Genomic DNA, 15,020 nt, shown 5'->3' with positions numbered 1-15,020 from the left:
TATTTCCGCAAAGTACCGCCTTTTCTATTAAATGGCTCAGGACTATAAACTTCTTTTCTCAATCGTTCTTGTACCCCACGCGACAAATACTTGTTTAGAAAAGCTTTTTCAAATTCATCGAAGGAGCTGCATTGTTCAGCTTTCTGTGTCGCGAACAACGCTAGCTCACCTTGAATATGGGTAATGGTAAAGACAATTTTCTCCCTTTCGTTCCAACTTTTTGGCATTATTCCGCAGATCCCTTTGATAAACACAATTGGATGGGGTCCGTTCTTATCATTGGTGAACTTCTGAAACTGTGCATTCTTCACTAAAGCATCCTGAGTCACCAATGATTGTGTATGGTCCTGATAAACGGATGTTACTCCACCTGTTGGATTGAAATTATTGCCCGTCTGCCCCTTACTTTCAGTTAAAGGCGTTTCATAATGATCAGGATGTGTTTCTGTGATACTAACACACTCCGGTGAACTGTTATGAGATGTTTGCATACGTGTCATTAAGCACTTTCTGCACGTTTTGTAATTCAGTCTGGAGTTCATGAATCTTTCTGTTGTTTTCATGTATCAGTTGTGTTCCTGCTCGTTGTAACATCACAGGTAGTTCCTTCTGTATAACAGTACTAATTTGTTTCTCTTTGTCATTTAGCCATGTGTTAAATGTGGCCACAACGCGTTCTTCTTGTTCTTTGCATTTTTGTTCTATTACGTTTTGATTATCAACCGTAAGGTTTTCTATACGTGTACTTATGTGGCGTATTTCTGCTTCCAAACAAGTGTGTGTTTGTTGTAATTTGTCCACATCCTGGGTTACTTGCTTTACATTCTGTGGTAAGTCATGATATATTTGTTGCATACTTGAAATGTTGTTCTGTATAACAGACAACTGGGCATCTATTTGCTGTCGTAGCTGGCGATCGTATTCTTTTAACCGGTTTTCAAGCTTGTGATCTATCTCTTTTGAGAACTGTGAAAAGCTTAACTGCGTAAACCGTCGACTTCACTGATGCGTTCATCCAAGGTCCTAATCCGTTCATCTACTCTGCTAATATTATTATTAATCTCAGTTGCAAGCTGTTTAGCAGTTTCTTGTTCGCGCTGTATCTGTGATTGTTCCTGTATTTTAAACATTTGCTCCATTTTCATCATTAAGAGCGAAAATTGATCCATTACTGTTTGTGTTGGCTCTACCGGTGGTAAATCGACTGTAACTGGTGTTTCTTGTGGTTCTGCTTCAGTATGCACTTGAAATACCGTCTGTATTCTGCCTGAGTGTTCTACAGCAGATGAATCACTGAATATTAGTGTCCTGTTCTATATCCTCTGTCTGATCTGAAAAAATATTATCAATTTCTACATCACTAGTTTTTCCTTCCTCCTCTGAATGTTCTACACTTACTACCTACTGTGTAGCTTTTCTTACACGCCGCACTGTTTTCACCATGTTTGCAAATGTTTGGGTGCAAGTCTAATCGGGAAAACGTCACACGCAACACATCAATTATTCCGTCACACAAAACAAAATAATTACTACACTGCACCAGATTGGAATCAGTACTATAAATGTTCACTTTCGTTTGATTAAAATTCAGTTCCAATCTCGTTCAGTTAACCTCTACTGAAAACACTTGATGCTGTATTTTACTGATCCTTCCCGCCGTTATTTAAATATAATTGACTGTTATAGCTTCCTAAGAGGACACACTCACAGCATGTAATTGTTTTTGTTTGTTTCTTTAGTAAGATACAGCACCAGGTTGAAGAAGATGTTGTGCTTACCTCATGCAGTGATTCTTCTGCTGTCGCTGGGATGGAAAGGTACAGCAAAAATATCGTGCTTAGGGTCGTCGTAGATTTCCGCTCATTAGAGCATGAAACAAATAGAAAAAACACACATTAGCACACACATATAAGCTAGTCCTGTCACGGTCGCCACTGAATTACCCCCTCTGTTTATTGATTGGATAGCCACTGAATTGCTATTTATTTATTTAATGGGATAATAATAATTATTAAAAGGTGGCAATTTTGTTTAAGCATCGTTTTTTACTCTTTCGATTGTTGCGAGTCAGCGATAGTGCAATGATGCTCGCTTTGGAGAATACACAGTTTATAAGAATTATTTGGTCCAGGAAACACTTCTGCGATCACGGTTGCGATTTAGTCGGTATTCGCGTAATTGTACTGATTAAAATCTATCGTTTCCGAAAGACGCAGGTTCGATTAAAGCTGTGTGCACTTTTGCGCGTATAATGAAAATATTCATAACACGTCGCGTAACAAAAAGAAACATGCGAATCACAACCGTGATCAAACGAAGAAAATATATGATAACATAAATGTTCTTCGCTGTTATTCAGGACAGGCACAGATTAGACCTTGCAATTTTTAGCTATAGGAAATCACAAGACGTTGCAGTTAGGAGGGAGATATTTGTTTTGAATAACTTGTATTTACCTTCTCTCTCTCTCTGTCCTTTTTACAGCCTTTATACCTTCACATCGATTAAGCAACTTTTCCTTCTCTACCGACCAGTACGAGAACAAAATTCAGACTCAACAAAATGTCTTACATCGAATTATTACATGCTTAACCCTTAACAATCATATATAGTTTCGTAGTACAAACAATGCTAATTATTCCGTGCACTAGAAAGTCTTTGATACACTGAGCACAAAAATGAAAATAATAAAATTATAATTACATTTTTAATATCATGACTACTTCTTTAAATCATGAAAATAAGTTTTGACATCGTCGTAATATTAATTTTCATCGTTGTAGCACTACAAACCGAAGTCAGTGCGTCATGTACAGTCAACAGTTCTCCATCGAATCTTACGTTACATTATGTATAACGCGTCATTGTATTGAAAATTGTTTACCGATTTTTCTCGTGTAGTATGTAGTACCACAGATCTGATGATGCTGACACCCAAACCTCCAAACGTCAGACCCTCAGATTGACACCAAACGTGGTCTGTCGATAGAGCAGCAACAAAAACACGTTAATTAAAAGTGACACCAGAACTACGAAGCACAGGAAAAGTGTATCTGTGTGTTACTCGTTGGAAGATCGCTCGTGGGTGAGTTGGTAGAGCGCTATGTTCTCGTACCAAAGGTGCTGCGTTCAAATCCAAGTGATTGCAATGTTTTTTTAACTGTTTACACGTGAAACTGTTATGCCGGAGAACATTTTCCTGACATGTAAAAGGACTCTTCAAGGTTTGTAGCAATGATATTTTGGCACTTGCTTTCACTTTGTCACTTGAAGGAGCAAACCTATAGAATACATTTCTGTAGATGGGCGTGGTGTTCTGTCGGACATGTGCGGCAGAGCATTATATCACTCTATACAAGTGTGCTCTATATGTTTCCTACTTTCAAAAAAAAAGGGGCAACAGCAGACTGCTAATATAGCATTGATACAAACATCGAAGAGTCCTTTTATATGTCCCCCATGGAACAGTTTCACGAATAAACAATTAAAAAGGAACATTACGATTAGTCGGACGCAGGACCTTTAGCACGACGGCCTCAAGCTCTACCAACTCACGTACGCGAGATAACAGTAACTCACATATATATTTCTTCTGTGCTCAATAGCTCTGGTGTGAGTTTTAATCACCGTTTATGCATGTTGTTCTGGACGAAAGCACATAGCACGAACTAAATTGGTATTTCAGTTGATACTCTATCGATATATAGTGTTTGGTACCGATCTGAGTGTCTGACATCTGGAGGTGATGACGTGAGAGCCGAAAGCGCCATAAGGAGTAAGAAATAAAAGGAATGTTGGCGATCAAGACAGGAGTAATTTATTAGGTCCAGTTTCTGTTTGGCCCACTGAAGGTGTATAGCTCTATGTGCCACTGTAAGCGATGGTCTCTTAGAAGTACCTGATACAAAATGCCCATTGCATGCAGTTCCGTTCGTAATGTTTGATAGGAAGTTGGTTCAGATGGGCATACATTCACTGATGGCAGCAATTTATGACGAGTTTGAAACCGATTGTAATTTACAAGATGTGACATTCGTCTCTGGTCTCTATCAATACTAACATTCTTACGATGACTGTTATCAGGCTGCAGGTGGTACGTTATTCATCGTAGATACATTGGAGAGTCAGTGTTGATACGGCAGAAAATCGAGGAACTTCCTTCGCATGTGGTCAAGTCCAAAACCGATAGATCGTTTCTTCCATCATATCACGTTCACTTCTTGACGAATCTTACTGCAATGCTACAAGCAACTAGGGCATATACTGTATATTATTTCACTACTATGCCTTTCACCAGCCGTGCAACGTCACATAATCGCCTGGTAGAAGTTCTGACCCGTCAACCACGCTCCTGAGCGGCTTGTGTACTCTTTTGAGGAAGCGACTAATGTTTTGTTCGATAAGTTTAGCTTCAGCGGTACCGCATGTAACTCGTTGCTGCGGTTGCAAATTTCCCTTCACGGCATTACTAACACCACCGTCGACCTCTCTCCAGCCGACCTTAAATTCTGAACCAAATAACAATACAATAAAACGAATCCAAAACAAAATCCAAATAATACCACGCACTAATGACACCGACAAACTTGCAGTAGCATATCCACCAAAAGGGCGTATAGTCGCACTATCCCGCCTCTTCCGGAGTGACTGTTTAAGTTCGCTCCGTGGCACACTATCACTTGTAATTCTACATCTGAGCTCCTCAAGCAACCGTACAGCACATGGAGTACCCGACATGTTGTGTAAGGAGTGTGTCAGAACTCTCCATTATATTGAAAACAGTATAGCCAACTTAACGTTATTCTTTGCATTGTGTACGCACTCAGATACCGATAGTAAATATATGAGGGGGAAACATGGGAGCGCGATTCTAAGCATTGTTGTGAGACGTGGTCTGTCTGTGAGAGTGGAAGTGGCAGTGTCGGTCGAGAGCTCGGAGGCAGGAGGCGTGTCACGCTGCTCTCTAGTCGATGATGGCAGATCTTACCACACTCAAGGCCTGATTTCATTTATGTAGCCATGAAAGATCTAGATGGCTTAACTACGCTTGAAGATGGAATTCAAGGTAAAATTCGCAAGCATAGCGCAAAAGCAATTGCAGGTTTAGGCTCGTGATTGTTAGTCCGAGTTTGTAATAATCCCGTGTCTTGCTTGTAAATTAAGGAATAATAATAATTATTCTCCACATCTGCTTAATAAACATGCTGTGGTAATTAAAGGTTAATGTAACTTTGAAATTGAAATAATTTGTTAATCTGGCACTCAGCCATTATTGATACCTATGTCATTGTCATTGTCTTATTGGTCATGATGATTTTTGAATTTTTAAATAGACTTAATTTATGAAATTCCTTCTCACAAGTCATTTAGTAATTAATAAGACCCAAGCAAGCTCCTTTTCATTAAATTCATTCTTAGTAACAACAAGCTTTAGCCGCTGCTGCTGTATGCTGCTGCGAATTGCTGTAAACCGCATTGAAAAAGGCAGTCATCGTAGGAGGTGAGTGCAAAACTTACGGCCAAAACCGAGACACTGACACACCACAGTAAGACTCAGTTTTTACAGCTTCTAACACACAATTCATCAAAACCTGACGTTTTAATTTCACAGAATGGGCATATGATTAGTGAAGCTGAACAGTTCAAATCTCTAGGTGTTCATATATGTTGTAAACTTTCGTGGGAAGCCCACGTTCAGGATCTTGTTCAAAGACCTAATGCTGCCATTTTTACTATTCGAACGGTATCTGAAGTGAGTGATCGTTCAACACCAAAATTAGTCTACTTTGCCTATTTTCATCCGCGTATGTAGTATGGTATTATATTTTGGGGTACCTCTTCCCATTCCAAAAGGATATTTTTGGCTCATAAATGGCTGTTTGGGCAATAAGTGGTAAGTTCACGAACCTCTTGTCGATCCCTGTTCACGTGTCTAGGTATTATGACACAGACCTCTCAATATATATATATATATATATATATATATATATTCCTTACTGTCATTTCTTGTTAACAATACTAGCTTATTCCCAAGAATAAGCGGCTTCCACTCACTTAATATTTGGCAGAAATCAAACCTCATTTGGATCGGACTTCCTTCACTCTTGTGCAGAAAGGCGTGCAGTATAATGCTGCAACCATTTTCAATAAGCTACAACTAGAATTAAAAAATCTTAGCAGTAATCCACGCGCTTTCAAATCGAAACTGAAGAGTTTCCTCGTGGGTCACTCTTTCTATTCTTTCGAGTAGTTCCTTGAAAAATTATGCTGATTCTTGTTCATTGTGTTTATCTAAACTTATGGCTTGACTTTTTCGGGTACATAAACATTTTACTTTTATCTGTTATTACTTTTATGTTGTAATTTCAAGTACTGACCTTCCATTTGCTCCTCAGTTTGGTCCTACGGAACTTTGACGTGTAAATAAATAAAAATAAAACCACAACATGCCATGTACTCTAATCCAGTAAATTCCGTTGCGCAAACCAGATTCTGTGTTACTCGTAAATTCTTGTTCAAAAACGCAGTTAAATAGTTTAGGTGTTCATTGTTAGAGATTCATTTGTTCCTGTAGTTTGTTATATTCAAATACGCATTCAGGTAGCTTATCCAAACGTTAGTTTTAAGTTTTTCATGTAACGATCTGTTGATAGCTTAAAGGACAGTGACACCAACATTCATATAACACGCACACAGTGTTATGCAGGTTACATTCCGTTTACTGATAGTTCAGGTTGTTTACCGAGTCCATTTTCACAGACCAACACAGGCATATCAGTTGTAGTTACGTTACATATTAGTTGCATATACGTTACAGTTGTGACCCGTAATCTTTCCTACACTTCTTTCTCAGTTCAGTAATTTGAGGGTTTATCTGTACTCCTCCGTGTAAGTCCGAATTTCTCCAGATTACAGCCATGGGCATTAAAAGAGATGTAGGTTCGTAGGAGTAATATGTTTGTTGAACTACACTGTGCGAACACCATTAAAGTGCCCCGCTTTCGATACCGAATAATTGTCTCCTACTGCGACGCAAAAGTTTCAGTTTTGGCTCAAAGTTGCCTACGACTTTCCTCTCTGTAATGGTGCAAAAGCGTAGAGCCCACCCCCCACGCGACGTCATCCCTGAGCTCTGCGACGCTTCATATATCAAACACATGAAATAAAAAGGCCACAGCTCAGGAAGTCGTTTCGGGTGTAATGTGGATTAATGATGTCACAATGCCATCAAATTTCAGCACAGTTCTGCCCATTGTCACCGTTGACGTGACACGCGATGGGAACATAGTCACACTCGTTCTTCCAAACATTTCACCACATCTCTGGACGACTCTGCTGTGGAGCTCGGTACCGCAATATCCAGCCTTGAAATTACGCTGCCTTCTTATAGTTGGTCGAGGAGACATTTCAGTCACAACGCCTCTATTTGCCTACTCAAAAAGGTCTCAGCGGACGGCATTAAGGGTCTCAACGGCACCATCCCTTCATTGGAACATTGGTTTTTACACGTTCCTCGACCTAAACCTTAGTTCACTGTGCGATAAGCAACAGGCCAACGACCTTGACAGTCTTCGGGACTGCTGTCGTCCAACGGACGATTCAGTTCGTCACTAAGAACAAAGTGGGCGCGAAACCGCACTGAACGTGACCAGCCACTTTGTAGTATAGAGCGACCTCAATTTTTATTGTGATATAAAGGGCGGAACAACGTTGGGGCATTTAAAACGATTAGGCGAAATCTGAGCATGGTCCGATGCATAAGAAGGCCTCCTGCTTCACGCCTTCCGATGTCATGATCACGGGGCTTACGACTTTGCCACATGCGTGAATAAAACGGCAAAAGGCGTTTCTAAGCCATTACCCCCTTCTCTGTTCGGTAGCACCCTCGTACCAAGTTTTTTAAGAACTTGTGAAGTGTACCTTTACAGAGACAGCATGTGCCAGACAACTACTCCAACACTTCTGAGCTGAGTGGTGCTATTTCGCCGCACTAAATCCCGCTGGCTGCATGCCAAATCTTTGGGGTGTCGAAAGGGATGTATTTGTTGCACAGTGTATGATGGAGCGTGAGTCTGAATGGATTTTACCTTGGTGTTGCGATTTGATTCTTCGTGGTGCCAACTGAGGAGCTACTTCAAAGAGCAGTAGCTGCTCCATGACTCTGAAAGCTGGCAACGACGGGGAGAGTGGTGTACTGACCCCATGCTCCTCCATACAATACCTAGATGACGCCATAGACAAAAGAAGACATGAAGTCGCGCATCAGCGCATGGTTCTCAATACTTGCTTCAAAATTATTATAAATAATCGACTGCGGGCTCTGCGAATTTTGATAATGAGAATCTCTGTGGTGCACAACATCTTTCCTTTAACGTGTGCCGCAAGAACTAATGGAGCATTTCAATGGACCCTCGTTCAGGCTCAAAAAGCCGCGAAAGTCGTGTGGTTCTTCTGTGTAATTTCTTTATCAACTTCGTTAACCCACAGTAGTCCTAGAATAATCAGCGACACTGAATAATTCGTAAAACCAGGGAATTATACTTTTATGTCAGCTCAAAGAGGAAACAAAAGTCACGTATTTTTCGTCTATTCTCTGATTATGTTGGACTGAAATTTTAGTACGTAATCAATGTTTGTATTGTGTTCGTTACTGCCCATTCATTCACACTATTGCAATTTTATGCCATGCTGCACAGTTCCGAAAATTGTAGTTCGTGGTATTTTTTAAGTCCCTATGAGAGTTGATATTCGCTGTGTAGATAGTTGTAGCAAGACCTAGTCAGCTGATTCACAGGACGCACAAGCAGCTGTAAAGTTTTTCGCACTAAAGTAATAGTTCCTCATTACGAAATGATTGTCATAGTTATTAATAAATTGCTCTGAGTTGTGGAGTTAAGTGCAAACTAAATATCCGTTGCATACTTCTCTGCTGGCAGAATATCTGTAATGTTGTAACAAATGGGTGTAACCAATTATGATGTGTAAATTTTGATGCATAATGACAATAGAATTGTTTTATAGAATGCAATTCGCTCACTAAGTTATTAGTGTTTGGAAGTCTTGAAATCTGTAATTCATTTTCATATTCGCCGATTGAGCCAGAGAACCCAATTATTTCATTCCTTTCCCTAAGTAATGCGACAATTTTATTTATAATTCTTGTAACTTCGTAAGATTGGCCATTCAGGATACATTACTTTTTTTCTAAAATACCACGCTGTATATCTTTTGTGAGATGTGATTTTCTTCGTATGCATAGGCAGCTAAATAAGGGGATGTTGCTGCGTTTAAGGAAAGAAAGTGATTGTAACTCAACAACCTCGTAACGACTCTTCTGAACTCACTTTGGGTGCGACATTTGGTTATCCTTTACACTCTATTGCGGAAGAACGGGAACTTGATTTATATCTTGTTTCCCGAGCCTGTTGTAGAATGAAGGAAGAGCAAAACTCTCACTTTAGTTGTTTTGCCTCGTTTTGTACAATCCCAACTTTCTACCTAGTTTTGTATAAGGCAACGCACCAAACTTATGGCTTATTCTGAGGGCCTGTAGAACATTCTTCCCTAAGTGTATCACTGTAGGGCTCACTTCTCACTGTGGTAGTTATTTGTATGTCACGGTTAGGCATTTTGTTCATCACGTTGACAGGTAGATGGACCACCAGAAGACAGACTGCAGCCAAAACGAACGAACCAAGCATCGGCCGTCTGTTCCACCTCCATTACTCCCGACTCACGGACTCCCTTACCGAGCTTATTACTTGGTCCTTAACTCGTCCTGGAATGGCCAATAAATGAATACTTCATGAAGTCACTTGTTTGTATTAATGAATGGCAAATATATAAAGTGACTCGCACAAAATGCAACACTGCTGTGGTTCCGCAAACTGATAACGATATCGCAACGAGGCTTTCCACAAAAGACAGCAGAAGAGGGCCGCGTAATTTTCTTCTGTTTCTAATAATCTTATGTCTTGTATCAAATGAGATATTGAAGTAAGTATTTTTTTAATACAGCGATATACTTTTTAATGCCATTCGAAAACATTTGAAAACCGCAGTACAAGGATGTAGCACTTGTCAATCTCGATGCTGAGATTTTCGCTGAAGTATTCGAGAAATGTGCTATAACTGAAAGGCAACGTGGCCTGAACTGGATAGTGAGACGTTAACACAGCAACATACGGCCCCCATACGTTGTTCAGTCATTGCATGCTGTTGGAATATAGAGGATGATAATTAGTGAACTACATGAAATAAAATAGGCATAACATCTGAACGGTTTTGTTTTAGGACGTTCAAAGCGCACGGTTGGCCGCGGGGCTGGATGGGAATTAGTATTATCGGCTTAGCGACGAAGCCAACATTCATTTGGCTGGCTTCGTCAACAAGATAAATTGGCACATTTTGGGGAATGAGGATCCGCATTTCGCGTTCGAGAAGTCTCTTCACCGTCAACAGGAGACGGAGGGACTTGCAATGTCCAGTCACGAAATATCAGTGCGATACTCTTTGATAGAAAGGTGAGTACCGAACGGTACGTGAAGATTTCGGAAGATGATTTCATTCCCATTACCCAAAGTGACCCTAATTTCGACGAGATGTGGTTCATGCAACACGGAGCTTGACCCCATCAAAACGGAAGAGTGTTTAATGTCGTGGAGGAGCACTTTGGGGACCGCATTCTGACTCTGCTGACGCTACTGGCATGGGCCTCGATTGGCCGCCATACTTTCCGGATCTGAACACATGCGCCTCCCTTTTGTGGGGCTATATTAACGACAAGATGTACAGCAACAATCCCAAAACCATTGCTGAGCTGAAAACAGACACTGAGAACGTCATCGACAGAATCGATGTTCCGACACTTCAGCGGGTCATACAGAATTTCACTATTGGACTGCGCCACATCACCGCCAATGATGGCAAGCGTATCGAACAATCGAACATGTCATAAGCTAAATTCTAATATCTCTAGTGACGTTCACATGCTGAATAAAGTGTGTGCACACCGTAGTTTGTAACTAATTTACTTTTATTCATGTAGTTTAATAACTGACACACTTTCGTTGCTACGCTCCTAAAATAAAACTTATTTTCTGTAGGTGTTAATTTACACGAAATGGCTACACTTTAAGCAACGATTGCTGTATATGAAACTATGTTTACTTCTAGAGTGTCACAAGGTAGGCATTCATGTGTAAGTAGACGAGTTTTGTGGAAACGAATGGATAGTAGAAACTCTTGATGGGAAAAAGCGCTTCAAACAACGATAGCATAAGGAATGAATGCCCTACAAGGTGGTAATTCAATCGCGATAGTCAGATCTTGCTACGTAGGCCTTCATTTTTGTACGTTTCTCGTATACTATTACGAAACGTTGCTTCACTTCACAACATCACATAGAGCCGTGCGTGGCTCGTCTTCCCGCCATCATGTATTTTACACCCTGTTTTTAACGACTTCCACCTCAATACGTTAATTTAGATTACTACTGTCACTGAGTTGCTGCTTTGCCTGACCGTGGCCGGCGCTAGCAGCGCGTATCGATGCATCCCGTCTCGTAGTATCTTTGCTCGACTGCTATTACTTCCCGGTCGTTATCTGTCGTAGGAGTTCGGGTCTCGAGTTCGGGCTGCCAGTCAGTTGGAACGCGTCTGGAGCGCAGTCGGGACCTGCCAGTCGGGGAGTCGCAATGCGGCACTACTGCAGCCGGGTTGGAGCAGTGAGGTCTGTGTCGACATGGCTCCCCCGACCATTGTCGCCACGCATCAGTTGAGCCGGGCCAGGGTCTTGGTGGATCGTCGATCGGTCGTCCTGCCGGACGACGCGTTTTGGCTCGCTGGTCGTTCATGAGTCGGCTGTGTGTGTGTGTGTGTGTGTGTGTGTGTGTGTGTGTGTGTGTGTGTGTGTGTGTGTGTGTGTGTACATCGACTCCCGATTTGTCTTCGTGTGCTTAGTTACTGTTGGGTATCGTTCAGGTCTTCATGCAAGTGTTTGTCAGGTTGTGTGTGTAGTTGGCGTTATTTCCACTGACGACTATTTTAGATGTTGTCGGCATTCTGCGGGCGGTCGGTCTGTCGGTTGCTGCGGACCAGGGAAGTTATCTCCGCGCGGTGCAGTCAGCTGGGTCCGCTGGCTGTCCCTGCGCAGTATCGTAGCGTGTGTGGAGCTGTCCGATCTTCGTGGTTCACCGACCCAGGACGTCAAAGTTGAGTACGGGTTTCTACCATCCAAGACATCTCCATTCATGTTGTGTGGTTCGTTTCGGTGGTTCGCTGTTGGGGAGGTTTTCCTGTGAGCAACGCCGAGTGTTTCTATTGCTGAAACTTAGCCGCCATGTGGTGCAATTAACTATATTGGTTGACTATACTTAGAGTGCACCAGCGGAATTTTCTGCCTTGTGGCCGTCAGTGTTCTGGTTACCTTCCCTGACCACTAACGTAATTTCAGGCAGCGTCCTTTCGTCAACTGTTGTCGCTGTCCTACATGGTGTGTGGTTTTGACAGCTAATACATACTTCATTGTGGATAATCACGTTCGTAACCTTTTGTGTTTAAGTTATCGTGTACTGATTGGTGGCAAGCAAGTCGTTGCGTCGGTCGGTCCGTGGCTGTCCCCTGGTTGGATTCCGATGGATTAAGTGTAGATGGGTTCACCACCTGTCTCACTGAAGTGAGCTAGGGCAGACCGACCTCCCAGGAGGCTTCTGAGTGTCGTTTTCTTTATTGTCCTTCTCACCGGTATTTAATTGTCTGCTTATAATCTATCATAGCCAATGATTTAAAAATTCTTGTTTTTACTGCACTTTATGTATTTTTTGAATTTTGGAAAATCAATTGTAGGACTTAAGCCGCTTAAAACCCTATTCTTGAAATTACCCTTTAACCAAAACCATTGCGGCCTTCTGCCGTAAAAGTTTATGGTAATATATTTTAAAAATTTCAGATTTAATAATGGTCCTCAGCGGGTTGTATTGCACCTTGCATATGTTTGTTCTACTACTTTTGCCTTGAGGCTCTCCAGCCTAACTGTGATACCTCACATATTTTAATTATTTCATTTGCTATTTTAACTGCATTTTTGATTCTGTTGAGTTTTAAAATTTATTGTTTGGTGGCCCTCAGCCTTGAAATAATTGCCTTTTTGAAACTAATAGTTCTAAATGTTCGGCTATGTGCCGTTTTGGTTTAAAGGTGTTATTGAATTATAATAAATTACAGTTTTGAGTGAACCTGACAGACACCTCATTTGGCCCTTTCCACAATCCTAATCACCTGTTCTACCCTCTGGGAACAGCATGCGTCTCACACATTACTGTGCTTGGCTATTATATAGAGTTCTAATGTACTTTAAAAAATTGCGATCCATTTGGTACGCTGGAATGAGCAGCAGCAATATAAGCTGTAGAGTTGTACTAGACAACGAGGTAAACTAATATACAGAACTGGCTTATAAACAGGAAAAGAGCCTGGTATTAAGCAATAGGAATAAATTGCAATATGCTTAAAGGCTTATACAAAACATAGGCTATAAGGACACAATAATAATATAAGAAAGAGGTTTGTACAAGGGCTTGATTTCATAACAGGAAATCTTTTAAAAGACCTGAGCAACGTGTTCAGTAATTTCATCAGAAAATCTGCACTACGCTACAAACGCACGGCAGTGAAGTAGATAATATTCCACATGTCCTTCCATGTGCCACTTTCAGATAATGTAACTGAATAAAGCAGGCGAATGTTTCACTTGGGGACTCCAGTACAGGGCACGCAGTGCAAGGCACAGGACGTCCGAGCGTTCCGACAGAACTCTGCAGGCGCCGGGAACCGGCCCGCTTCCGGCGCACAGCTCGTTGCAGCCGGCGCCGCTGCCGCTGTGTTGAGCTCCCAGCAGAACGGCCTCCGTGCTGCCCCGCTGTTCGCCCGTCCTGCCATAACCTGCCAGCCGCCAAGCGCCTTCCTCTTGTTGCTGCCTAGATGAGCCGCTAGTACATCTGCTTCCTGCCAGATCACACACTGTTAATCCGACCGCTAGATTCTCGATAACGGTGGCGCTAAGTGCGGCGTCCTTTAGTAATACCAGAGCCATCTCGCCCACAGCCAGCAATTCAGCTGATAGAAGAGTATGAAACAACTTGCTATCATATGCCAATAGCCTCGCTTCGTGAACTTTAATCGTTTACGAAATAAAATAATTGCTTAACTTTATGCGATTCACATTGTACATCCAGTTAAATACTGTGAGGTCATGGCATGCCTCCTAATTCGTGTGTTACTTCTGTTTGCCTGGCATAGTGCAGCAACTCGACATGGGGTGGAAGTCCACTGCAGAAATACTAAACCATGTTGCCTCTACAGCAGTGCATAATTGCGAAAGTGTTGCCGCTGCAAGATTTTGTGTACGAACTGACCTCTCGATTGTTTCCCATAAATTTTCGATGGGATTCAAGTCGGACGATCTGGGAGGCGAAATCATTGGCTAGAATTGACCAGAACTTATTTAAGACCAGTCGTGAACAACTGTGGCCCAGTGACACGGTCGGCCGGGGTGGGCGAGCGGTTCTAGGCGCTACAGTCTGGAACCGCGCGACCGCTACGGTCGCAGGTTCGAATCCTGCCTCGAGCATGGATGTGTGTGATGTCCTTAGGTTAGTTAGGTTTAAGTAGTTCTAAGTTCTAGGGGACTGTTGACCTCAGAAGTTAAGTCCCATAGTGCTCAGAACCATTTGAACCATTTGTTGAACCAGTGACGCGGCTCATTGTCATCGGTTGAAACTCCGTCGTTGTTTTGGAACATGAAGTCTCTTAACTGGCTGAAAACGGTCTCTATGTAGCCGAAAATAACCATTACTAGTCAATGATCGTTTCACCTGGACAAGAGGACCCAGTCCATTCCATGTTAACAGCTCACACCATTATGGAGCCACAACCAGCTTGCACAGTTTCTTGCTGCCAACATATTTCCTTGATTCCGTGGAGTCTGCACAACACTTGAACCCTGCCATCAGCTCTTACCAA

Source organism: Schistocerca piceifrons, chromosome 1 (assembly GCF_021461385.2).
Source record: "Schistocerca piceifrons isolate TAMUIC-IGC-003096 chromosome 1, iqSchPice1.1, whole genome shotgun sequence".
In the NCBI taxonomy this organism is placed as follows: domain Eukaryota; kingdom Metazoa; phylum Arthropoda; class Insecta; order Orthoptera; family Acrididae; genus Schistocerca; species Schistocerca piceifrons.
Note: the sequence above shows the minus strand (reverse complement) of the source record.